At 37.1% G+C, this 27,633-nt stretch overlaps 1 pseudogene; it reads left to right on the top strand.

The window, feature by feature from the left end:
- The first annotated feature begins 13,243 nt into the window (after positions 1-13,243).
- Positions 13,244-13,326, top strand: LOC123232617 (annotated as a pseudogene).
- Positions 13,327-27,633: the final 14,307 nt, after the last annotated feature.

Here is a 27,633-nt window from a genome sequence, read left to right as displayed (position 1 = left end):
TTACAATTTTGTTCTGCTCAGATAATAGCTAGTCCTAATAAATTGGAGACTTTCTTTTAAGTCACCACCTGAGGTTTGAACCAAGGCTCCAGAAGTCACTTCCTTTCAGGTAAGGAAATGGACTCTAGCTCAGCCCACAAAATAGTAGCCCCTCTTCAAGCTTTCTATATGTCTTATCCCAAGTGTATGGGCTTTGGTTCATACTTGTTATTAGAACGTCACCCCAGAAACCTTATGGACTGTATATTTAACTGCTATTTTAGATCAGCAAATTCAATTGCCAAAATTTGGATCTGGATCTGGGCCTTCTCAACTCTAAATTGAGCTGCTAGTAAAACCAACTGGATGAAGACACTGTTTCATTACTGCCTTCTGCAAGGTAAAGTGCTATCTTTCCCCTGGAGAAGCATTGTGCTCTGCCAAGAATTTTTTCATCCACTGTTTCAGCAACTACAACCAACCCAATTCTAATATTTGTTGTATTTTAAATCATCTTTCTTACCTCACTCATAGTGTCTGACACCACCCTACCAACTGCTAGACTGTCTTCTTTGTCTTATCTGACAGCAGGGGAAAGTTTTAGCAGTTATTTGTCCCCAGGAAGTATGGACTGACTGGCATTTTTCCAATGTGTAATTCTCACCTCTGACTTGGTATTCTCTTTATCCTGAGATATCCACATTCTAAATATGATACTTACTTCTGTTCTTTGAAATTTAAGACAATGTTTCCTCAGATTCTGTTAGGTATTTCAAGATACAAAGATAGGAGCCCACAATTGTGTATTAATTGTGAAAGTCCTAACTTTGGGCTCATTTTCCCAATCTTAAATTGGCAAACAGACCCTGGAGGGCAGATAACTACTCCTCCCTTTAGGATTATAAGGGTAAGCCTGAGAGGTAATGGTTTCCAATTCATGAACCTCCATCTACTGTGTTTTGTCCCCCATATTAACCAACCAGTTGACATCAGTTTGCTATTTTTTAAAGCCTTCATCTTGTCTTAGAATTTGTACTAAATATCTATTCCAAGGCAAAAGAACACAAAGGGCTAGGCAGTTGGGGTTAAGTGACTTGACTAGGGTCACACTGCTAGGAAATGTCTGAGGCCATACTTGACATCAGTTGACTTTTACAATAAAATATTTACTAAGATGGTATAGCAAAAAAAGAGTTATAAAACATTACCCCAAATAGGGAGTGAATTCTCCCCTGGCATATATAATTTTCTTGAGAAGGATAGGCTTAGACCTACAGTGCAAAAATAGTAAGAAACATGGCTAAAGAGTGCAGGGGTAGAGGAACATCTCATATCTTCTGGTCCTGGGAGATTTCTTCTCTTTTCATGGGCTCCCCAACAAATTATTTTCTTAGCATGGTGTATGCAATAGATGACTTGTATATTACTCAGGCAGGCTAGCTCTTTGCAGGTCACAAAGTCTCAATTTATGGTTCAATCCATAACTAAACTGGCAATTCCCTGGACTCAAATACCGAACTATTACTACAACTCATTCCAGGGGTTCTGCTTATTGACTCTGGTTGCTGAAAGACCCTTTGATAACTCTTTGAACTTTCTAAGCTCACAAGGTTATAACCTGGTCAGCTGTACTTCTAAAATCTCATTCACCTAAAATTATGAAAGAATAACCACAGAACAAATGGGCACCATTCACTCAGGCACTCATGGCAATCAAATTGAAGATATGGAAGGCTGCCCTTTTCTATCTGATTATCTAGCGATGCATCTACCTATTTATCTCTGTCTAGTCATCTAACATCTACCTACAGATCTGTACGTAGATCTAGAAATCTATCATCTATTTAAATCTATCTGTATGCCTATTTGTCATTTATTTTTCATCTATCAATCTATCTGGATGGTCTATGTATATTTCTGTATATCCATCTAGGTAGCTAGCATCTACATCTGTCTGTCTATATCTTTCTCTCTCTCTATCTCATCTATCTGTCTGTCTCATCTGTCTATCTAATCTATCCATCCATCCATTTAGCTATCATCTGTCTATCCATCTATCTATCTGTCTGTCTATCTTATCTATCTATCATCTATCTGTCTCTTTCATCTATCTAATCTATCTATTTATTTATCTTTCATCTATCTGTCTGTCTCATCTATCTATCTAATCTAATCTGTCTGTCTTATCTATGTATCTATGTATCTACCTTGGAATGTAATTCAAATCATCCTTCAAGAGAGTAGTTTAAAGGCTTCCTCCTCTATGAAACCTTCCTTGAACTCTTTAATTAAATTTGATTTTCCATCATGATTTATCTGTATCTCTTTTTGCTTTTTTATCATATTTGCATATCTGCTATATATATCTTCCTCCTCTCCTTCCACCATTATACATTCTTGGAGGGAGAGGTGAGGCTGAGACTCTTATTTTTATATCTTCTCACTTTCATTAAATGTAGTGCTTCTTACATGATAAGTATTCAACAAATGCTTACTGTATAGAATTAAAATGTAAATAATAGCTCACTTAACAATAAAAGAGATATAGTAGGGCATTTTATTACTATCTACTAAATTGTTTAAATAACTTATAGAGGAGTTATAAGTGCAATTACTTTATTTTATTTTTTAAGAAACTTTACCTCCTGTCTTAGAATGAATATTAAGTATCAGTTCGAAGGTAGGGGAATAGGGGGCAGCTGGGTAGCTCAGTGGATTGAGAGCCAGGCCTAGAGACAGGAGGTCCTAGGTTCAAATCTGGCCTCAGACACTTCCCAGCTGTGTGACCCTGGGCAACTCACTTGACCCCCATTGCCTACCCTTACCACTCTTCCACCTATAAGTCAATACACAGAAGTTAAGGGTTTAAAATAAATAAAATAAATTAAAAAAAAAAAACGAAGGTAGGGGAATGGCAAGGGCTAGGCAATTGGGGTGAAATGATTTGTCCAGGGTCACATACCTAGAAAGTGTCTGAGGCCAGATTTGGATCTGGGTCCTCTGGATTCCAGGCTTGGTGCTCTATCCTCTATGCAACCTAGGTACCCCAAGAAGTATAATGGCTTTAACCTAGAATAGTTAGGAAGGCTATATGGAAGTGGGTTTTTGATAATATCATATTTATTATCTACTTTACAAGAACATTTCAACAAGTTATGGGAAAGATTGAAAACTAAAAAACATAATTGTTGACTTCTTGTAGTTCACAATCTAGTAGAGAAATATAACTCATAAATATATAACTCTCTTAATGGCCCAAACCTAGTCCCTCCTCAAAAATAGGTTACCTCATGTGGTGGAGTGAGTGTTAAACTGATCTGGGAGTCAGGAAGACCTGTGTTCAAGTCCTGCCTCTGACATATGCTAGCTGTGTGATTTTAATAAGTCATTTAATCTCTCAGTGGTTTTGTCAGCTCTCTAAGGTTATGCCTTTTTTTCTTCCCGAAGACTATAAGTTGTGAAAAATTATGCTAATCTCCAAATGATAGGGAATTCTATTCATTGGAAATCATCTTTATCGATGAAACCACATGGTTTTGAATGCTCATGGTCTCCAGTCCTTCTTACACCATTCAGTGATACTCATGGTCTCCAGTCCTTCTTACACCATTCAGTGATACAGTTGCCCCCATTCAATGACATTAGTCATACCTAGTTCCTTTTGTTCAAGGATATGAAAACTTAATTTGATGTCATTTATTATGTATTAAGTATGACTGGATGCATGTGTATATACACATACATAGGATATCCCAAAGGCTTATTTTAGTAATGTTTTAATATCTATACATACACACGTATATAATTTTCTTGGATTCCTGAGAAAATTTTTTCCTCAATCAGTAGCATGGAACTACTTATTTTTTTTCTTGCTTTGCTTTCTGGGCCTCTCTCTTCCTTATCCTCCAACCTCCACTTTGGGGTCTTTCCTGCTTGGTGTGCTTCCCCTCTAATTGTTCTTGTTCAGTTGAAACTCAGGCGACTCCTCCAGCTTTCTCCCTTCAATCAATGTACTGTACTTTGACTTCAAAATAAATCCTTCTATAGTATTCGTGAAAGACTCACAATCCCTTCTCAACAGGTGGCACTGCTTACTCATTCTGCCTTTCAAATGCTTGCTGAACTGCTGAATCCACCAGGCATTAGCTACAATATGCCATGGGAGGATAGGAAAGAAGAAGGAGACAATAAAAGTGAGCAAGATGAAGAAAACAGTAATGATCAAAATGAATTAAATAGCTTTAGTTGAATTTTAAAACATTTTGGAAAATGGTTTTTAGGAAATCGATATTTTCAAAGCTATAATTTTGAAAAGAAAATCAACCTTTCCTTTCTGTCTCATCACAACTCTGAGACAATACTTGATTGTCAAAAGCCAATGGAATACAGTCTCTTTTAGGTTCTATTCAGCTGGCATAGCTTTGAGTGCGGGCTCAGTGATAGTTTGTATCCCTGTCACACAAGGTCCAGCTTAGGAAAGTTTGGAAAGGCTAATTACATGAACATTGAACAGGAAGAATGAATTTCTTTGGCCCACTATTAGAATTTGGGGGGCTTCTTTTTGTGATTTGTGTGTCTTAATACCCTTGGCATACAGCACAATAGGAGTTCAATAAATGCTTATTGATTGAATGAAAATATTCCCTCACCAATGAAATCATGAATCCTTGCAGTAAATGAAATAATTTTAGATAATTATTTTTCTTTAATAATATCCCAATACAAATATGTCCCAAAATTCTTAATGCAATTGGTATGCTCCTAGAGAATTTTTTAAAATAAAGTTTGTTACACATCCTGTTCAAAGCACCAAAGTAATTTCCATAAGGAAAAATCACTAAAGATTTCTGTCCCAAGTATCATTTGGAGTGGGTAGTGTAAAAAAGGCCTGAAAACAGAGAGTAGGAGAAGTTATATATGGTCTTGAATGTCAGACTAAGGAGTTTAAACTTTATTTGGAGGGGAATCGAGGTGGCACAGTGGAGAGAGAGCCGGTCCTAGAGTCAGGATCATCTGGGATCATATATGGCCTCAAATAGTTTCTAGCTATGTGACCTTTGGGCAAGTCGCATTGCCATGTTTGCCAGTTTTTACTAACACAGAAAAGTAAGGGTTTGAAATAACTAAATAAACTTTATTTGGTAGGTAAAAGGGTGTGACTGAATGGCTTGGAGTATAGGATCAGATCTGTCCAGGCTGTGATGTGTACATAAAGAAGATTATTCTGTTGGTAACATGGAGGATTAATTGGAAAGGCAATAGTATGGGGTCAGAAATTGTGACTAGCAATTTATTGCAAATGTTTTGATAAATAATAATGAGGGTTAAAGCTAGGATGAAGATAATGGGAATTAAGAGGGGAAAGATATAAGAAATTTGGGCAGAAGCAGAATATTTCCCATAACCTAATAATGAGGATGATGATGAGTAGTATTTTTGTAGAGCCTTAAGGATTGCAAAGTGTTATCTCACTGATATTCACAACCATTTTTTGTTGTTTGTCCTTTGTTTTCAAAGAGTACTACTAATCACATCATGGAGTGATGTCTTGATTTGCTTGTGAATTGGTCATCAGCCTCACTCTCTCTTTCAGATTTATTGAAGTCCAGTGGAAAGACAAAAGTCAAGATGACTGTCAGTGACTCAGGATATGGTAGATGGTCTTGGTGCCTTCAATGTCTGACCAAGCTCTAAGCGTTCTACCATACCTGCTTCAACTACCTTCATTGCCATTAGAACAAGTTGTTGTCATCTACCCATTCTGCTTGGGGAAGTCTTCACCTGCTGGGGGTAGACATCTCCCTAACTCACTGACATGTCTGAGACCAGTTACCCTCAACCTGGGTTAGCCTTGTCTGCTGAGATGGTTTTACTGGGATGCATGCTACAGCTTCTTGGAGCCATAGATCAGAGTTGTGTGAGAGGTGAACACTAAAGGTGGATGAGCAGCCCTAAAAAGAGTTTGGCAAATCCTCCTAACAGAGCGGCTGGTACTCCCTGAACAGCCCAGATACCTTTGAATACCAGCATCAATGGTTCGTTATTTGTTAGGAAGAGCAATAAGAACCTGTGAAGGAGACAAAGAAAAGATAGCTAGAGAAAGAAGTTGAGCTGGATATAAACTAGGATGGTTTTAGGTATAGAGGAGAGGAAAAGAGTAAAAATATAGAAATTTAAGATCCAAAAGTAAATTTAAACTACAGTGGGTAGATCCTCATTATTGTTGTGGGACTTGGGACATAGGACTAGAAAGACAAGTGACAAAGATCTATTATTTTCATAGAACCAGAAGGAACCTTAGTGGCCATTGAGTCCAACTCCTTCATTTTACAAAGAAGGAAAATGAGACTCAAGAAGAGGATTCATCATGCTGCAAGATATAGGTGACAATGTTATAATTGAGATATTTATTCATTTAGGGCATATTTTTAAAATATCAACGATGTATAATATGGAATAAAGTGATCCACCATCAATTCTCCTCAATGTAGATTCTTTAAAAATTTTTTTTTATCTTTTATTACCATTAACTTGATAAACATTAACAAATGAGAACATTTTTACATTCCAAGGACAGAAAAAAGAGGGTCATGTTTGAAACTGTGAATCTGCATTTCATATAACTTTTAAAACATATATTTCAAAGTTGAACATAGTAGTTTCAGTACCACCTTGCTTTTCCAGGTCTCATTCTGCATTTTCTTTTACTCTCTTATTTGTATTTTTAAATGATTTACCAATGCTCTTTTCTTTCTTTGTTTCTTTCTTTCTTTCTTCCTTCCTTCCTTCCTTCCTTTCTTTCTTGATATGATTATCATTAACCCCACTTCTTTTTTTAAAAACCCTTCTATTCAACAACAAATTAATAAACTTTAAAAAATTGTTTTCTTTCCCTCCTATCCCTTCTTTCTCCCCATCAAGGCAGGCTAGTATGTAAGTTGAACATATATTATCATATAACACAGTGATTCCCAAAGTGGGTACCACCGCCCCCTGGTTGGTGCTGCCCCAATCCAGGGAGGCAGTGATGGCCACAGGTGCATTTGGGGGCAGTAAATAACTGTAAGGGGGTGGTGATAATATGTGACAGGGGACGCTAAATAATATTTTTTCTGGAAAGGGGGTGGTAGGTCAAAAAAGTTTGGGAACCACTGATATATACTTCCCTATTCATCATGTTATGAAATGAGAAAATATTGCTTAGATTAGAGAAAAATTCATGAGGAAATAAAGTGAAGAATAGTTTGTTTCAATCTGCATTTTGACTCTATCTGCTTCTTTTATGGCAGTAAATATCCTTTTAGACATGAGTCCCTTGGAGTTGTCATCTATCCCATCCTTATCTATATACATCATTCACTGTTGATCATCATACGTTATTGTTGTTACTGTGTACAACATTCTCCTGATTCTGCTCACTTCACTTTACATTGCTTCAAATAAGTCTTTTCAGTTTTCCCAAGGATATGAATACAATCTCTTGAAGGATAATATTTGTAAAGCCCTTAGCACACTGCCTGACACATGGTAGAAGGTTAAAAGTTTGTTCCTTTCTCTTGCCTTTGGGAATAGCTTGGTCTTTAGCTCTGAAAGCATTTCTAAAAATGGAGCTGTAAAGAATTATATGAACTGATGCAAAATGAAGAGAGAAGAAGCAGGAGATTATTATATATACACAGTAATAGTGATGTTGTAATGATGATCAGCTGTAAAAGACCTGCCTATTCTGAGCAATAAAATGATCTAAGACAATTCCAAAAGACTCATGATATAAAATGCTATCCATCTCCAGAGGGAGAACTGAGGAATTCTGAGTGTGAAATCAGAGTACAATTTTCTCCCTTTATTTATTTTTTGCTTTGGGGGATAACATGCCTAATATGGAAATATGTTTTGCATGATTTCACATCTATGATTGCTTGACTTCTCAATGGGTGGATGGGACATGGGGAAAGGAGATAATTTGGAACTCAAAATTTAAAAAGAAAAGAATTTTTAAAAATTAATAATAATAATTTTCTAATTGAATGGGTTTGCAAGCACAGTGGCAGAGCCATCCACATCAATACAATGAGTTAAGAAGCTTGGTATGTCAGACATAGATTAATGAATGATGAGGATATTAATCAAGGCTACTTTCCAAACTAGCACAAATTCCAAGAAATGCCTTTAAATCGAGGTTAACTCCAGGATGAGGATTTTGTTGAATCTTGGTGGGAAGAAATAAATTGTAAGAGAGAGTAGATTGTGATACATCAATGTCAATGAGAGGTTTTTTACTATATTTTCCAAGCTTTTTGAAAGAATGTGAAAATCCATCATGGCACACCAACTTGATCTTTTAAATTGAATTACCAAATTGGAAAAGGGAGCACAGTAAATACAATGCATCTGAACTTAATAAAATCTCAGAAAGAAAGTGTTTTCATAAAATGATTTGAAGAATTAGCTTGAATTGGCTTGGTTGAAGCCCTGCCACAGAGGTTGAAAGTTGGCCAATGGACCACAAACAATGGGAAATAAAAAAAAAATTTGACTGGGAGGAAGTGGGGAAAGTGTGGAGTGGGATTAGGATCCATTCAAGCCAAAATATTCATTAGTGGTTTCAGAAGGCTCTGAAAGGCTACATATGTAGCAAAGAAAAGTGAGGATAAGGAAAAAAACTTGTCACTTCCTAAGGGATTTTGGTGAACTTAGGCAGGATAATAGTCATGAAAAGAGCCTCAAACCCATTTATCTTTAAGGCCCAAGCTCAAATGACATCTCCTCCATAAAGCCCTCCTTGACTACCAGAACCAGAAGGAGAGGTGAGCAAGTTGGGCAGTCACCTAGCCCATAAAACTAGATGGAGACAGGAGGGAAAGGAGAGGGAGAGCACAACCAGGACTTTTTATAAATTCAAGTGTAACTCATGACTTAGAGCACCCGGAAGACTCTGGGTGCAGGCAGATCAGGTTTTACTCTGAGAACCAAACCCTAAGATAGGTTATTTCTCTCTCTCTCTCTCTCTCTCTCTCTCTCTCTCTCTCTCTCTGTCTCTCTTTCTGTCTCTCTCTCTGTCTCTCTGTCTCTCTCTGTCTCTCTCTCTCTCTGTCTCTCTCTGTCTCTCTCTCTCTCTGTCTCTCTCTCTCTCTCTCTCTCTCTCTCTCTCTCTCTCTTTTGGCTTATTACAAATAGGTGTGCAGTGGCTAGAGCTCTGACCTAGAGTCAGGGGCAGTCTCCTCTTCTTGATTTCAAATCTGGCCTCAGATACTTACTTGCTGTGTGCCCCTGGGTGAGTCACTTAACTGTGTTTACCTCAGTTTCCCGATCTGTAAAATTAGCTGGAAAAGGAAATGGCAAGCCACTCCAATATCTTTACAGGAAAAAAAAACCCAAACAACCATACAACAAAAATGGGACAATGACTCAGAAATGACTAAATGACAACAACTACACATAGTTGGGAAAATCTTGGGATATAATTCATGTCCCATTTACACTACAAGTATGTAACAGTGGTTCTTGGCTTCCATACAAACACTCAAGGTACAATATGTGTATGAGGTATATATGGAACAATTTTTATTTGACCACCTAGAAAGAAAGCAAAATGTTCAAAGTATACATAAGAGGCCAAGGTACAAAACAAAAATGGATAACTCATCCTACTCCACTCAATCTAACCCTCCTACCCCAAAGGAAACTGAATTTGGGGTTGCTATCAGGGCACCCTGACTTAGTGTGAGATTCCTTCTATCACTAAAAGTCCTTCCAGACTCATAGTGACATCTTATGATCTAGACTCCCTCCACAGGTGAAATTCTTTAGGGACCCTTGAAAAATTATACCCTTTTCATTGTGCCTGCACTGATTGTTCTTTTCCATATAAAAATTGCAGGAACTTGTCCTCTTCTTTCTCCAAAAAGCGTGCTGCATTTCTCTCTTAAGAGAACTGGCGCCTAAACTCAAGAACTCTTGAACTTGACATTATCCAGGAGGCATCTCCCAAAGCTGAGGTTTCCCTCTCACAACTGTGTAGGCACATATATGTATTATTTCTGTTCTATTCTTCTACAAGGGACCTCTTAGTGTCCTAGTTATTTCTAGCTTGAGAGCTGGGAAATTCCCCTCTCAGGATCTCTACCCTTAGGCTCTTACAAGCACATGCCTATCACTGCCACATGCTTCTCTGACAATTGTCACTCACTGCTCCTGGGGCTTGGAGATGTGGAAAGAGAATTCTAATGCCTCTTGCTGCATTCTGGCAAAAGATGAAAAGGCAAGACCCAACGAGACCAAACAACTCCCCTTTATAATCCACAGGATAAGATGCCTAATTCTCAGCCAGTCATCAGAAGGCCAATGACTATGCTCACAGTCCATGAGGAGGTGACTCCAAGAATGGTCCATTCCTTGTGACCTTATTAGGTCTATTAGGGAACTTTTCCCAAATTTATTGGGGAATTCACATGATCATCTCTCCTTACATACCTATTTTTAATGCTACCCTTCACAATTCACAGGAATCTGTTTTGTGATGTCAAGGCTTACATATTAGAGAGAAACCTCAGTCTCTACTGGAAAGATGTGAGAAGAGGGGTATCATTTGGGAAGAAACAGCACAATTTTTGAACCTTAACTAGGGCATACAAATGCCTTTTCTTGACCCTGGTTTTCCACACTGTTATGCCTCAATCAATTATTCAGCAAGTATTTGTTAAATGCCTGCTAAGCACCCAACATTGTGGTAGACATTGGGTGGGAATACAAATTCAATGAAAGAAAAAGTCTCTACTTCCAAGGAACTTATATCCTTAACTTATGGCCTGACTCATGAAATAATCACAATTCTCATTTATGAACATTATGTGGTAGAGAGGGAAGAGTAGTGGAGTCAGAAGTTAAAATTTAAGTCCTGGATCTATGATTTACTAATTGTTTGACATCACTTCCTCGGTTTCATTGCCTATATTGAATATGAAGAGATTGAGTAGATGTTCTATACAGCTCCTTTAAGCGTGAACACTATGATATTTTATTATTATTTTAGACATTAACACAATGTCTTAAAGCTTACAAAGTATTTTCCTCACAGCAGTCCTGTAAGATAGATGGAACCAGCAGTATTGTACCTATTTTCCTGATGAGGAAACTGCAGTTTGGAGAGATAATGTCCAAAGCCACACTTTTTTTTCCTCAACAATGATTATAATGGATAGTTATATAGTGCCCTCAAGTTTGCCGAGAACCTTACATGTTATCTTTTTTTTTTAGTTCTTAAAACAACTCTGTGAGAAAGCTGTTGCATGTGTTATTATTCCTTTTATGTAGATGGGGTAACTGAAGCTGAAAGAATTTGAGTTGACCAAGGTCATTCACCTGGTAAGTCTCTGTGATAAAATTAATATTTTTAAACCCTTACTTTCCGTCTTAATAACAACTCTAAGATGGTAGGGCAAAGACTAAGCAAATGAGGTTAAGTGGCTTGCCCAGGGTCACTCTGAAAAAATTCCGGAGATCAGATTTGAATTCAGCTCCTTCTGACTCCAGCCTGGCTCTTTATCCACTGTACCACCTAGCTGCCCCCGTGATAAGACTTAAACCCAGATCTTCATGTCCATCACTGTATCCCATATGCGATGTGGTCTGTCAACTTTACCACTACTTAATTATTACTGATTCTAATTGTTTCATACATGCAAATATTGTCTCTCCAGCTAGCAGCTCTCCAAGGAGAGGTGGATTGAGAGCCAGGTTTAGAGCTGGAAAGTCCTAGGTTCAAATCTGGCCTCAGACACTTCTTAACTGTGTCACCCTGGGCAAGTCACTTAAAAACAATTGCCTAGCCCTTACCACTTTTGTGCCTAAAAACTGATTCTTAGTATTGATTCTAAGACAGCAGGTAAGGGTTTGGTTTTTTTTTTTTATTATCAAAAGTCAGAGGTTTTTGGTTTCTTTCATAATTCCATGTATTTTATTTTATGAATTTAAAAACATTATTCTGAGAAAGGGTCGTTCACTGTCAGCAGACTTCTAACAAAGTCTCTGACACACACAAAAGAGACTTAAAGACCCAGAATTGATGAAGGGGCCCTAATATGACTAAAGAAAAGACATTCTCCCACTAGAATACTTGGGGGAATGCCCTCTCCATAAACTCGTTACACTATAATTTTGAAGGAAAAAAGTAGACTTGGGAAGTTACTCATTGCTTTCCAAAATATATACTCCTTAGTTCTTTCTGAATGACAGCTACCTTTTAAGGAGGCTGTGAATCCCTTAGGACTGAAGAGTCAAAAAGAACAAGAGCAGTAGTTGGGGCTGGAAAGAAAGCTCATGGGAGTAAAGCTTTCCTCTTAAATAAAGTCAACATAGCACATATTGGGACACTGGCTCAAACTTCAAAATGAAGCATTTAGTAATGGCTCTGATCTTTGCAACGTGTTTTAGATTTCAGCTGTCATTTTGTGTTCAGCTGTGGAGGTCCTCTAAATCTGAATGGTTCTTTGCCAGATGCTTGAAAAATAATTGTGCAGGTCCATTCTGAGCTTCTTCCCCAGGAAGCTCCGTGTTCAAAGGGGAGCTTGTTGTTTTAAAGCACAAATTCCATTTTTTATTGCATTCTTTGGCCAATTTTTTAAAGCAAAAAAACATTCCAAGAGTTTTCGTTCCTAGAAGAAAAGGAATCGATTTCGTGAGCATACATGGCTCTGTGAGCATCAAGGTGACTTTTTTCAACCTGATGCATCAGGAGAAATGTTGAAGATTCCCATCAGCTTGGTATCAAATAACTATAGCAACATTATTTGCTTTCACTTCTGCCATAAACCAGGGGAACATGCTTCATCTAGCTCTGCCAAAGATTCATTTCCAACAAAAAGATATTAAGTCTAAGACCTCCGAGATTGGCTCAATTTAAATTAAGAGAATATATTTCTATCCATCCAATGTATTGATTTATAGCAGCCTTGGAAATATCTACTTGCTTGAGTGAATAATGATTTAGATTAGGTTATTAAACAAGACCAAGTTTGGCCTTACCAGTAGCCAGTTCTTTAATCATGTTTTGAAAAGCTCCTATTCCCCCCAAAGCATGAGAGAGAAAAAATATTTGAAGATGGAAGAGATCCAAGAGTCCACCTTGGCCAACCAGCTTATTTTTTAGAATAAGGAAACTGAGGCCCCAAGAAATTATATGACACTCTTAGGGCAAGTTGCCCAGTGTCACACAGAGGGAATAAATAATGGAACAAAGATCCAATCTCAAATACTTAAGAAAATAAGCTTTGCGCAGTGGCAGTATCATAGTGAATGAGGTCTAACAAAGGCATGATTATTGTTAATTGAAAACTTTTCTCAAATACTGGAGAATACAAAAATGGGGAGGAAACGTGAAACAAGCTTGGCCTTCTTGAGCATTTTGCCCAATACCAACCCTAGATAGGACATCCATTTGTCTGCTAGTTTAGAAAGATAAGCTAGGAACAAATTAGTACAGGATGCTTAATTTGGAGTACAGACTTTCCAGCACATAGACTGCATTATCAGGGGCATAGAAATGCAGTGCTTCCTAGAAAAGGAGTCTTTGAAGTTGGAGGCAAAAGAGTCCTGGATACTCTTTAGACTGTAAGACACTGGCATGCAGTTGAGTGGAAACTCTGTTTGTGACCTTGTGAACTTGGCTGGGCATTAACCAAATAAGAATCCTTAGAAGAAACTGCCAGTAGAGAGCAAAGAATTCCCTACACTGAGCAAGGAGATTGAGTGAGAATGAGAATGCTTTATTACACAGCCAGGCTAGAGTCACATATACCCCCATAATCCTATCTACCTTATGGAAACCGTTATTGAATTTGCGGAGGACAGACATGAGAATTACTGGTAATACCTTCTCTTCCTCATAAATCCCTTATTAATCTCCACTTAAATTTACTTTGGAATGGAGTTCCAGGGTCAAGGGTAATGAAGGCAATTACTGAAGGATTCCAGGTTCTAAAGAGGTCTTTAAAAACCCCTGAAAACTCATTTGTTGATTATGCATTTTCTATTTTAATCTTTCTCACATATCCTCCATCCAGCTCATTCCTCACCACTTTAACATGGTTACCAAAAGCAGAGTTTGTAGGATTGAGGGCTAGCTAAAGCAAACAGGTCAAAAATTTGGGGAAAGATTTATCTTAATCCAACTGAAGGGTGGTAATCCAATTTATTTGACTTGAAAGCTTTAAATTTCAACAACTAAGCTAGCAATATTAGTTTCTAGCAAAAGAACATAGAGCTACAAGGATAACCAGCAATGCTGACCACTTTTGACCAACTCAATTACTTGTTTGTCTATGATGGCAATACCTTCTTCCCTTATCCAACACATATTTTACTTGGTTTCATTTACACAGATTCCACTGAATGATAATGAAGGTCAGAGTCACACATTTTAATTACATATGGCCAAAGGAACAACAAAAATAGTGCTTCAGTACTTACTGTGTGCAGGCTCTTCTCTGTTTCACAGATATGAACTATAGAGCTAATTCTCATAAATTATTGATCTCAAAGAATGGATGAGTACAGTTTCATTACTACTATTAGAAATACAATACAAAGCCCATGTCAAACTCACAATGGGCCAGCAGTATTGTCTTAGTATACAAGATTTTTTTGTTCCATTGTTTCTGTCATGTCTGACTCTTCATGACACCATTTAGAGTTTTCTTGGCAAAGATGCTAGAATGGTTTGCCATTTCCATCTCCAGAGACTTTACTGATGAAGAAACCAAGGCAAACAGGGTTAAATACATTGCCATGGATCAAAGAGCTAATAAATGTTCCAGGTCAGATTTAAACTCAGGAAGATGAGTCTTCCTGGCTCCAGACCTGGCACTCTATCTACCCCACCACCCAGATGCCTCTGATATCCAAGAATCAGGAAGCTATTTTTTAATTTTAAAAATGTTTAGAGGACTTAAAAATATCATTCACTTAGCCAAGTTCCCTACCTCCAAGCAAAATTGAACCTAACCTATTTGATACTTAGATGGAAGTGTTCTCATTCTTTTATATCAGAAGGCAATTTTATAATCTCCTCTAGAAGAAAAAAATTCCCAAGTTTTGCTTATTGTTATTCTGTCCATATATGCAACCACCATTTTTAAAAGCAATTTTTTAAAAGAATAATGAAATTGAATGAGTACAACTTCTGGAGTTTTTTAGATCTGGGTTTTAGTCCTACTTCTGCTTCAACTCTGTTAATCACGTAAGTTCTTTGAAATTTAACTTCATGTACAGTGAGGGAATTGGACAAGATAATCTCTAAGGTCCCTTTCAACTCTAAAATTATTTTATTAACATTTCTAACAGTACATAGTCTAATATTTTCCCTCTATACTCTTACAATTGTTTGCACTGATGGTCCAAAATATTTAATCTACTTTGACACATCTCCCATCTAGTTGTAGGCAAATGTGGCCTGATTTGTTTTTACTTTTTCTACTTTTGAAATTTTTTCATTATCTTAAATCTTTGAATGCTTTGTCCTTTTGTTTTAATATATTTCTGTGTTCTCTATTTTCTCCCGTAGCCATTTCTGTTTTCTTTCTGGCTAACATCTTTGACCTCTTCCTTTTCCCACTCTCCCCTTAATATCTCACACCAATCATCCTTGTTCCTCTATTCCCTTGGATTTCATGCTTTGTTCCTTCATACAATTCGTTCTGCCTATAATCATTTGCCAATTTAATATCAGCCAACATTCCTTTTTCTACAACCTTTACAGACCTCCAGAAAAAGCCACTCCTCTGAAGAATTTCATCAACAATGACCACTAGTCATCACACACTTTGTCTGTACTACATTGTTCTGAATTCTCGTTCCACTTGTGGTGATAGATTGGAAATTGTTCAGGATCAGAGAGTAGTCCTTTGTTTGGTATATTATGCATAAAAACTGTACAGAGCTGTCAGTGTTTACAATGCTGAGAAAATGACAATGACTTTAGAAAAAGTGCAAACTATTCTTCTCTGTGAATTCAGTCTTGGTGACCTGAGAACTCTATCCATCTCAAACTATTTTAACTTACAAATGTGGTGAGGTTCAAATTGACTAAAGCCGGCTATAAGAATGATTCTTTACTTCCTCTTCTCTAAAGGTAGTTTAAAGATGTTTCCCTGAGGTGGATTTTGCCCAAGGTGGAGAAACTGTGAAAGAGATACCTAGTTCACTGCCTCTCTTAGATAGTAGTTCTATGCCATAGAGCACAAAATAAAAATTATAGTAATAATCAATATTTATGTAGCACCTTCTACATGCCAGGAACTAGGAGTCAAGGGGAAAAGATCATTGGATCTGAGATCCTAACTCTTCCACAAAGGATCTGGATGACTGCAGCAAAGTCCCTTAACTTCTCAAGGTCTCAATTTCTTTTTCCACAAAATTAACTCTAAAGTACTGTCTTTGTCTTATCACCTCTCAAAGAGAAAGCAGAAAAATTCCACTAAGAATTAGAAACACAGGGATGAAGAAAGAAAGAAAGAAAGAAAGAAAGAAAGAAAGAAAGAAAGAAAGAAAGAAAGAAAGAAAAGGAAGGAAGAAAGAAAAGGAAGGAAGGAAAGTAGGAAGGAAGGAGGGAAGGAAGGTAGGAGGGAAGGAAGGAAGGAGGGGAGGAAGGAAGAAAGGAAGGAAAAGATAGAAAGAGAGAAAAAGAAAGACAATACATTCAACGTGGTATATTCTATGGTCAAATTGTATTGGCCACTGCTTACTTCCTACTTCAAAGATTTATGAGCTCATTGATCTCTCTCTCTCTCTCTCTCTCTCTCTCTCTCTCTCTCTCTCTCTCTCTCTCTCTCTCTATCTATCTATCTATCTATTTATGTAATTTACTATTGCAGATGCTAACACTTCACAATCTTCACTTTTTTCTATATTCAGATGTGTTTGCTTGCTCATTCATTCATTTATTACCTGATAACCAACCTGGTAATATATAAGCAAGATGCTAGTCTTTTAAATTTTCTTGTTCACAGTCTGGATAAGAAATCATCAGGAACACTGCTGAACTATTGGGTTATGTGTAATTACTTTCTCTCTTATTAGAATTTCTATAGAGGCTCTTCAGCTCTCCTTGAAGGCTAAAAGCAAAACTCTCTTGTGCATGTCAAGCTCCTTACCAGATATGATGGTCATTAAGGGCACCTCTCTTTTTAAAAAGACAAATAAATTTAGAAGTAAAAAAGTTTAACCCAGTTAACAAAAAGTCTCCTCCTGAGATCTAGTCAAATAGTCCAGTTCTTTCCTCTTCCACAAATACCATTGTTTTAGTGGCAAAGTTCAAGGGAAGCAATATGTGAGTGTACCCACATTCCAAATAGCTAGAAGGTAATAAGGTTTCAGTTGAATAGATTGAATAAGATATTAGGAACCTCTTAGACTTAACTCCTTTTCTTTCCCTTCAAATCTTCCCCTCTTCCAAATTCCCCTGTTATTATTATAGCCACCACAATCTTACCAGTCACTTAGACTTACAATCATTCCCAACTCCATACTCTCTCCCATATCTAGTATGATTGATTAATTGCCATGTCCTGTCAATTTTCCCTTCCCAACATCTATCAGAGACTACCCATTCTCTTTTCTACAAAAAGATATGTAGATAGATAGGTCCTGTTGAGGCTGGTACAGCCCTTGAAAGCTCAGGAGCACTTCAGCACCATAATGGGGAGTCAAAAAAGGATGATAACAAAGGCTTGTCTTGGTTTTTTTAACCTTTATTTTCTGTCCTGGTAACAGCTCTAAGATAGAAAGGCAAGAGCTAGGCTAATGGGGTTAAGTGACTTGCCTGGCATCATACGGCAAGGAAATGACTAAGGCCAATTTTGAACCAAGATCCTCCCAACTTCAGGCCAGGCACTCTATCTACTGTGCTACCTAGTTTCCCTAGACTATGTATTTATGAATTTTTAAAAGTCTACTCTATAACTTTCATGACAAACACTAGTAAAAAGAATTGTCATTCTGTGAATATAGATCCACAAGTAGTAAGGCATGGAGTTTAAGTTGTGTTTCTGGCAGTGATGGTATATGATACTAAACCAGCCACACTGTGTAAATAGAAATTTTGTACCCCTGAACTACATTACCCAGCATCTCTTTCCTTTTTGTCCCCAAAATGCATGCTTACGTTGTATAGATAAATGTATGTGTAATCCCACCCTCTCTTTCTCTTCTCTGGTGGCTCTAAGCTTGCTTCTCCTGCGTGTACAGTCTGGGAAGTTTCTCTTTACTAAGGATATCACTTTCCTCTACTTCAAGTTATTATTAATAAATCTTGTAAAAGTATAATACTTGGAGTATTAGATATTAATTTTAATTTTACAGTGCCTTCTCATTTGCCTTTATTTATAACCAGTCACAAACAATTATGAAACAATTAATAGAGGTATAGTGTATATAGTCTTTAACTATGAGGTAGAGTATTTCTTTTTGGGATATTAATTTGTCATTGTAGAGTTTGAATCTATTAATTTGGTCATGTTGATATCATTCTTTGAGTACCTAAGACATCTAGCATGGGAACATAGTCTTTAATGATGAAAGTTGGGATCTATCTAATGAGTGGGTTCTTGAATGTGTTTTTTTTTAACAGGTTCATAACTGCAATTCAATATAATTGTTTTCTTTGTAATCCTGTTTATTTTATTGTATTCATTTAAGAGCATTATTTTATAAAGAGGTCTATAGCCTGACAAAGAAATCCATGATACAAACACATCCTAATACAGACTTGGTCATAACTCATAAGAGTATTTGACTGCTAATGGCTAAGTTACCATTCTGGGACCTTGGAAATATTAGTCATTTTTGAAGGAGTGAGGGAGAAGAGGCTTAATGAAGAGAAGGGAACAGAGAGCTTTGAAGTTGTATTCTTATCTCATCATCTGTTATTTACGAAGCCTCATTATTGAATTTGATCCACCTCTGAATATGGAATGTTCAGACTGGAAAAGTCCTTGGTCATCCTATCTTCCCATTCAATACAGATATTCTCTCCATAATAGAGTGACAAACTACAACAAAAGCTAAATCCAGCCTGTTGCCTGATTTTTGGGTGGCCCACAGTTACCATTCTTATCTTGTAGGTAATACAAAAGCAAGTGGTAGGGGGCATGGAGCCAAGATGTCAGGCAGAAAAGGTATATAGACCCACCTGATTTCTACCAAATTACTCTCCAAAAAGCTATGATATAATGCCTCAAGATGAATTCTGGAGCTGCATAGCCCATCAAAAAAGACAAGGTGAAGTAATTTTTCAGTCCAAAATGACTTAGAAGGCTGGCATGAGGGATCTAGTGCATTGGGGTGGAAGTGGAATACAGTATACAGGTCTTGGAAACAGCTGAAGCAGCAGCAAAGATTTCAAGAACTCTCAACAACAGATAGCAAGAGCCAGATCAGACAGTTGCTCAGAAAGAGATTACAGAGGTCCCTTTGCTGGGTCTGGGTTCAAGACTCTTGCCAACTAGCCCATAGGCAGAATCAGGTCAAAGGGTGTGATATCAAAATAAGGAGGAGCACTAACAGACACCAGTGCTTGTGGCCACCGGGGAGCAAAAGACTCTGATCAAAGTTCCGAGGGATAAAAAGAGTACTTGTGGTTACCCATGAACCAGAGCACAGGCCAGGAGAGTATTAAACACACCTTTTCTTACATCGTATGACCTTGGAAGAATTGAAAGCAGATAGATCTGAAGCCGCACAAAAAACCTGAAGCTTAGAACAATGTTTCCCTCACCAGTTACAGAGGTCAAATTTAACAAATTTTTAAACTAAAAGAAAAGGCAGGAAAATGAGCAAACAACAAAATAAGAAACTCAACATAGAAAGTTATTTTGGTCACAGGGAAGACTCAAACTTAGAAGAAGATAACAAAGTAAATACTGTTGCACCTAAAGCCTCTAAGAAAAGTATTAATTGCTCTGAAGCCCCCCAAAAATTAATGGAGGAGCTCAAAAAGGATTTCAAAAATCAAATTAAAGAAGTAGAAGAAAAATTTGGAAAAGAAATGAGAGTGATATAGAAGATCATGAAAAAATGGTCAACAGCTGGGAGACTAGAGAAGTTCTTTTTATGGAGGAAGCACAAAAAATATATACTGAAGAAATTAATTACTTAAAAAAAAACAGAATAGGACAATTGGTAGAAAATGCCCAAAAATCCAATTAAGAGAACTTTTTAAAAAGTAGAATTGGCTAGATGGAAAAGGAGGTACAACAGATCACTCAATAAAACCATAATTGACGATGATGAAATAAAACTACTACTGAGCAACAATTTTTACTGGTGCTTAAAGCTTTTCCTCACACAAAACGTAGTAAAGGGTTTTCTGAAGAGCCCCTTTATAATGCTAGTGCTGAGGGACAGGACTAACACTTGCTTTATAAGCTAACTGTTATATCAGACTTTCATTGCATGTAGTTGTTATGTTTTAGGGGACATGATTTGAGTGCAGTATCTATAAATCCATGTAATAAGGAGCTGTATTATAATGGAGTTCTACTACATTTTATTAAAAAGCTACTGACTTGAAAAATAAAATAAAATAAAATCATAATTGAGTGACCTTTTATGTCTCTTTTTCCATTTGGGCAATTCTACTTTTTAACGAGTTGGGCAAATGGAAGCAAATAACTCCGTGAGAATTCAAGAAACAATCAAAGAAAGTCAAAAGAATGAAAAATAGAAGAAAATGTGAAATATCTTGTGGGAAAAACAACTGACCTAGAAAATAAATCCAAAAAGCATAATTTAAGAATTATTGGACTTCCTGAAAACCTCAATCCAAAAAAGACCTTAGACATTGCCTTTGAAGAAATTATCAAAGGAAACTGCCCTGGTATTCCAGAACCAAAGGAAAAAATAACAATTGAAATAATCTACCAATCATCTCCTGAAAGAGATCCTAAAAAGATAACTCCCAGGAATATTATAGCCAAATTACAAAACTCCCAGATCAAGGAGAAAATATTGCAAGCAGCCAAAAAGAAACAATTCAAATATTGTGGAGCTATAGTCAGGATAACCCAGGACTTAGCAGCTTCTATGCTAAAGGATCTGAGGGCCTAGAATATGATATTCCAGAGGGAGAAGGAGCTAGAACTTCAACCAAGAATCATTTACCCAGCAAAACTGAGCATAATCCTTTAGGACTAAAAATGAGTCTTCAATGAAGAAGAGGACTTTCAAACATTCCTGATGAAAAGACAAGAGCTGAATGGAAAATCTGATTCCCAAATGCAAGACTCAAGAGAATCATGAAAAGAGAAACAGGAAAGACAAAAAAAAAAAAAAAACCTATTCAATAAGGTTAAACTATGTATATCCCTAAATGGGGAGATGATTCTTGTAACTTCAAAGAACTTTACCATTATTAGTACAGTTAGAGAGAATATTCATAGACAAAGGGCAAGGGTGTGAGTTAAATATGATGGGATAATATAAAAAATTAAATTAAATTAAGGCATGAGAAAGAGGAATGTATTGAGGGGAATAGAATAGTAAGAATTATCTCATATAAAAGAGCATGAAAGAGCTTTTACAGTAGAAGTGAAGATGGAGGTGGTGTAGAGAAGAGCATGTGAACCTTATTCTCATCAAACTTAGCTTAGTGGGGGAAGAACATACACAATCAATTAAGTATAGAAAGCTATCTTACTCTATAGGAAAGTAGGAGGGGAAGGAGATAAGAGAAGGGTGCTGGTGTTGATAGAAAATCAGGGGAAACAGAAGTCAGAAATTAAATTGGGGAAAATAAGATGGAAAGTAATACACAGTAATCATAATGATACAAAAATTTTATAAGTCTCTATGATTGATAAAAGTCTCATTTTTCAAATATATTGAAAAATGTGTTGAATATAATATAATACAAGTCATTCCCCAGTTGATAAATGGTCAAAGGATATGAATAGGCAGTTTCAGACAAAGCAATTAAAGATCTTACTATAGTCATGCAAAAAAAAAAAAAAAAAAGACCTAAATCCCTACTCTTTAGAGAAATACAAACTAAAATAACTCTGGGGCACCATCCCTCACCCATCAGATTGACTATTATGACAGAAAAGGAAAATGACAAAACTTGGAGGGGAGGTAAGAAAGTTGAGATAGGAGTGCACTGTTGGGGGATGTATGAACTGATTCTATCATTCTGGAGAGCAATTTGGACCTATGCTCAAAAGGGCTATAAAACATAAGTGCATGCCTTTTGACTGAGCAATACATTACTAGCTTTGTATCCCAAAGAGATTTTTTGAAAAGAAGGAAGGTCCTTTATTTTTAAAAAATGTTTTTAAAAGCTTTTTTTTAGGGGGACAGAGATTTGGAAAGTGAGGGGATGACTGAGTCAATTGGGGAATGACTGAGTAAATTAAAATATATGATAATAATGGAATACTATTGTGCTATAAGAAATGATGAACAGGAGGAGCTAAAAAAACCTGAAAAGATTTACATGAACTGAAGCAGAGTGATGTTAACAGAACCAGAAGAACATTGTACACAATGACAGCAATCCTATACAATGAATAATTGTAAATAACAACAATTCTCAGCAATGCAATGATCCAGAACTATCCCCAAGGATTCACAATAAAAAAAATGCCAGAGAAAAAAAACTGAGTCTGAATCTCTGCTGCCAGAGAAAAAAAACTGAGTCTGAATCCAGACCAAAGCAAAATGTTTTCCATTTCTATCTTAATTTTTTTCTCTTTTAATTTCCTTCCACAAAAGGATGAATATGGAAAGATGTTTTACATGATTTCACATGTAAAATCTATATGAGATTGCTTACCATCTAACAGGAATGGGGAGGCTAAAGGTAGGGAGAGAGGGGGAAAATTCATAACTTTCAAAAAATTCTTTGAAATTTGTTGGAAACTGTTTTTGCATGTAATTGGGGGGAAATGAAATAAATTTAAATACAAAAAAGAAAAACAGGACACTGCAGAAGAGTGATTTAAAAAAAAACAGAATCCACTAACTCAAAGGCTAGCTCATTCCAACTCTTCTTTGCTGAAATCTGGGTCTATATTGCTAACTTTCTGCTGGAACTTTTCTAGATACCTGGCTAGCAACATGTCCAAGATGGAATTCATGATCTTACCAATAAGACAAAATAAAAAATTCTGCTTACTTCTAAAATTTGTATTTCTATTGATTATACCACCATAATCTTAGTCATTCAGAGTCAAAATCTTGAATTTATATTAGATTCTCATCTTCCCATCCCCGCGTTCAACCAGTCGCCAAATTTTGTAGATTCTACCTTCCCAATGTCCCTCATATCCATTCCTTCCTTTTTATTCACATTGCTATCACCTTTGTTAGGTGGTATCACTTTGTCACCTCTACACTAGACTATTAGAATAGCTTCTTAGGATGTCTCCTTGCCTTAAATCTCTCTTTCCTCTGGGAATTCATGCAAAAGGATAGGAGGTATGGTCTACGTTATTCTTACATTTCAATGTCCTATTGGGGAGCTACCTCCCCTTGGAAGCTGTTCTGATCCTTCTGTGAGCTAAAAATGATTTCTCCCAAATCCAATTTTCTCATAATACTTTATTTAGATATCTCCTCTGCTCCTATCCCTTTTTTAAAACCACCTTTCTGCAGTGTCCAGTATAGGGCTGAATACCTTAATTACTAAAAAAATATGAATTCAATGTGAACAATTATTTGGCACTTAAATATCCTTTTAGTAGCTGAATGATGACATGTCTAAAACAGCACCAGTTCCAAGAATTTCTACTGGCTGTCTCCTATACCTAGAATGCTCTCTCTCCTCATCTCTGTCTCTTGGCTTTGTTCAAAGTACTAACTAAAATCTCACTTTCTACAGGAAGCCTTTCTTGATCCAGCTCAATTTTAGTGCCTTCTCTCCGTTGGTTATTTCCAATTTATCCTGTACATTGATTGCACATAGTTGTTTGCATATTGTCTATTCTATTAGATGATGAGCCCCTTCAAAGCAGGAAGTATCTTGGCCCTTTCTTTGCAATCTCAGTGCTTACCAAAGTGCCTGATATGCAGTAGGTCATTAATAAATGTTTATTGAATGACCAAGTGCATCTTCCTTTTTGCCTTCATCGTCTCTTCCAAGCAGTTGACATTCTCCATTCACTTCAGTGCTACCATCATCTTCCTAGTTCCCCAAGCTCACAGTTGTGAAGTCACTTTTGATTTCTGTTTCTTACCCATAAACATACAATCCATCTCCAAATCTCTCCCTTAAAAGAGTTAGGTAGCCTCCTTCATATAAACCTCTGGAGTTTTCCATCTGTAAGCTTATGCCAATCTATTCACTGACAATACAATGACTGGGATCTCTGCAGTAATATCAATAACATGGTAATTCATCAGTAAGACCTACCGTGAGCCATCCATTGAATGTTGAATGTGTTCAACATCTCATAATTTTTCTTTTTCCTGCCATGTATTAACATGTGCTGCATTTTTAGTTCATCTGAGAAGAAAGTTAAGGTTTGAGTCAATCTATTTTAATTTTATTTTGTCCATAATTTCTCATTGTGTACTTTCACATTTTTTGAGAATATGGGCTATCTTTCAAGAATGAGGTTATCAGTCATTTTCCTTTTACCATTCCTGCCTTACTATCAAACCCCCTTATAAGGGCAAGTGAAGGAGGGGATAGTGGAGAAAAACAGCAAATTCACTGAAAAATGAGGCTTATTATTATGAGATGGCTATGGCCAGAATCTTGATGGATTAGTCACTCCATGTTGCAAGCCAGAGAAAAAGAAGAATAAACAAAAGTGCTTGAGTTTATATGGAAAAGAAATTGTTGAATTACATGTTCCTGGCTCTATTTCCAGGAAAGGTAAAAAAAACCAAGATGGATAGGACTTGCCAAAGTGTTAGGTAAACAAATACATGAGTATTAAAGTTTAGGCTCTAGTAATTAGTAGAGAAGTACAGGATAATAAGCACAGTGGGATGTCCCTCAAGGTACTTTAGACTCCGACTGTGTTTATTATCCAGTATCAGTATGGAAATATATGCCTGACTACATTTATGGTGCCATTTGGAACTTTAAAATAAGCTCTTATACTCAGGAAGAGGTTACTAAATTACTCACCCTGTAAGGTTGGGTTTTTTCTGATTAGCATAATTTTACCCATTACTTGCCTTATCAAGAATATATATCCATTGTTATACGTGTGTCTTAGAAAGATGTTTAATCTGTTTTAAAATTTTGCAATATTCTGTCAAACCTAAGATAGCTGCCTTTCACCGACTTTAACAGCAGATTCAGCCAACATGTAATTTATAAAATTTGTGAAGCTCAAAGTATTGCTTGGTGCCATTTATAGTGGACAATGTTTGATATATTCAGCTCTAGAATCCTACCTCCGTGGATTCTTATCTCTTTCCTTGAGTACAACTTCAACCCCATTCTTCCAGACTATAAATAAAAGTAGTGTCTTCACAGAGGAAGGAAAGGCAGTGATCATTCATATGTAGCATTCTCTTCCCCATGGCACAGAAAGGAGTCATTGAAAAGGCAAGATTTGGATGTTCTTTCTTTCTTTTTCTCTCTTTTAATCCTCTTTATCTTCTAAGTGGTAAAGATGTTTTTTAGTAGGCACTAGATGGCAGCATAGTATATGGGTCATGTGTGAGGAGAAATGACAAGAGCCCTTCTGCTTGTTGCCTGTATCTTTTGGAATGTGCACATCCAAAGGGGCTCAATTCTTTCGAGTATCAACTGTGACTCTCTCTGTCCTTCTGCTTTATCTGACATGTGCTGCAGTGATGGAAGACTCACCAGAGGTTGGCATCGGTGCATTCTCCACAGCACTTCAGCTTTCAAAATCCTAAAGGAAGGACTTTTATCTCATCCAGTCCTGTTCCTAATCTCATCATCTGGACATCTGTAGTTTTACAAGGTGAACAAGGTCTGAGATTGCTTCTTATTTATTTTGTGAACACTGACAAGGTCTGTTCGGTTCAATCCCATGCAATCTGTATGCTATGTGTATTTGAATATGTGTGTTCATCTTGCAGAGCCAAACACTTAAGTATAACTCCATTTTCCATATCCGTTCAGTGAAAATGTTCTAGAAGGAAAGGCCAATAGAATTCTTTGGAGGCAAAGTGTTATAGAAACATTAATTCAAACAACTGTCCTGAATTTAACTACTGTTATAATGTGAAAAATAATTGTGACAAATGGTCCTAAAATGTTAGCTCTAGGGAGAACATTTGTCATAGAATCAGAAACATAGATCTGGAAGGGATCTCAGAATATAATCCCTTCATTTTATAGATGAAGAAACTGAGGCCTTTGGGAAATTAAGTGTCTTAGCCAAGGACATACAGAGAGGCAGGATTAAAACCGAGGACTTCTAACTCCAGAACCAAAAAACTTCTCAATGTACCACACTGTCCCCCTTGTTCAGTCTCCTTCCATTTTACTGATTAATAATGACATCAAAAATAGCTAACATTTCCAAAGTGCTTTATAGGGAAACTGAGAGCCAGAGAGCTTGTGACTTGCCCCAAAATTAATATAGTTGGTCAAGAGCAGAAGTGGAACTAGAAATCAGCTTTCCTAACTCTCAGTCCAGAGCTTTTTCCTATTACTCCAAGGGAATTTATATAGTTATAAAGATGTAGCATATGAAATCTCCCTCGCCTCTCCTCCCTGATCCTACAAGTTGACTCACTTTATAGCAGTTCATAATCTCTCACCTCTAATGCACCACTTACACGCCGTCTCTCTCCATGCCATCCAATTTGATGCTCCTTGGCAGGTCCTGTACTTCCCAGAATCTGGTTTTCCAGCTTACTACATCCCTCTGCCCTAGGACCGACCTTCTCATTGGGGTTTCAATGGGAACTCTGGGCAGAGAGCCGAAAGAATTGATATTCATTGGAAAAATTGGATGACAGATACAGAAGTACTGAAATATTGCAGTTTTTCCCATGGCATTTCCGGCTTGACCAGAAGAAGGAAATACCAGAAATCTCCTAAGTGAGCCCATTTGGGCAATGTTTTTATACTCAGTGTTCATACATTTCACGTTTTCCTTCAAACCTTTAAGTACTAATTCAAACCGTCCAGTCCTGTTCCCAGGAGGGTTCACCTACCACTAAATATTGTTGATTTGCAAAACCCACCAATTCTTTTCATAAAACAGGCTTTGCTTTCATGCCTCTTTTCAGATGTAGAGTCTTTTCCCAATTAGGCAGCCATGGCTGAGTTCTCCTCTGGTTAGGATTACAAACAAACAGCACCACCCTCCTGCCTCAGCCTGGCCACCCCTCCCTTCAGTTTGACACATGGCTCCTTTGATCTCAGCTCCAGACCAAAGCAACAGGCTCCTAATTAGTCACCAGCCATAAATCATGGGTAATGGAGTCCTCCCTGAGCAAGTCAGCCATTGCTGTGCTGGAGAGGCAAAGGAGCAGGGGGTGTTTAGTGTTAAAATGAGATTTGGGGGGGGGGGGGGGAAGGGGAGGGAGAGATTTATAAAAATTTGCAGAAAGTTGCCTTGCTGTTAAACAACCATCAGGAGCAAATCTTATGGCAAGAAAGGAAAGAATAGGAGAAAGAGGGGGAAGAGATGAGAAAGAAAGAGACGAAAAGGAAGAGAGGGGAAA

The sequence above is a fragment of the Gracilinanus agilis genome, chromosome 1, assembly GCF_016433145.1.
Source record: "Gracilinanus agilis isolate LMUSP501 chromosome 1, AgileGrace, whole genome shotgun sequence".
NCBI classification, from domain to species: Eukaryota; Metazoa; Chordata; class Mammalia; order Didelphimorphia; family Didelphidae; genus Gracilinanus; species Gracilinanus agilis.
This window is presented reverse-complemented; position numbering and strand designations above follow the sequence as displayed.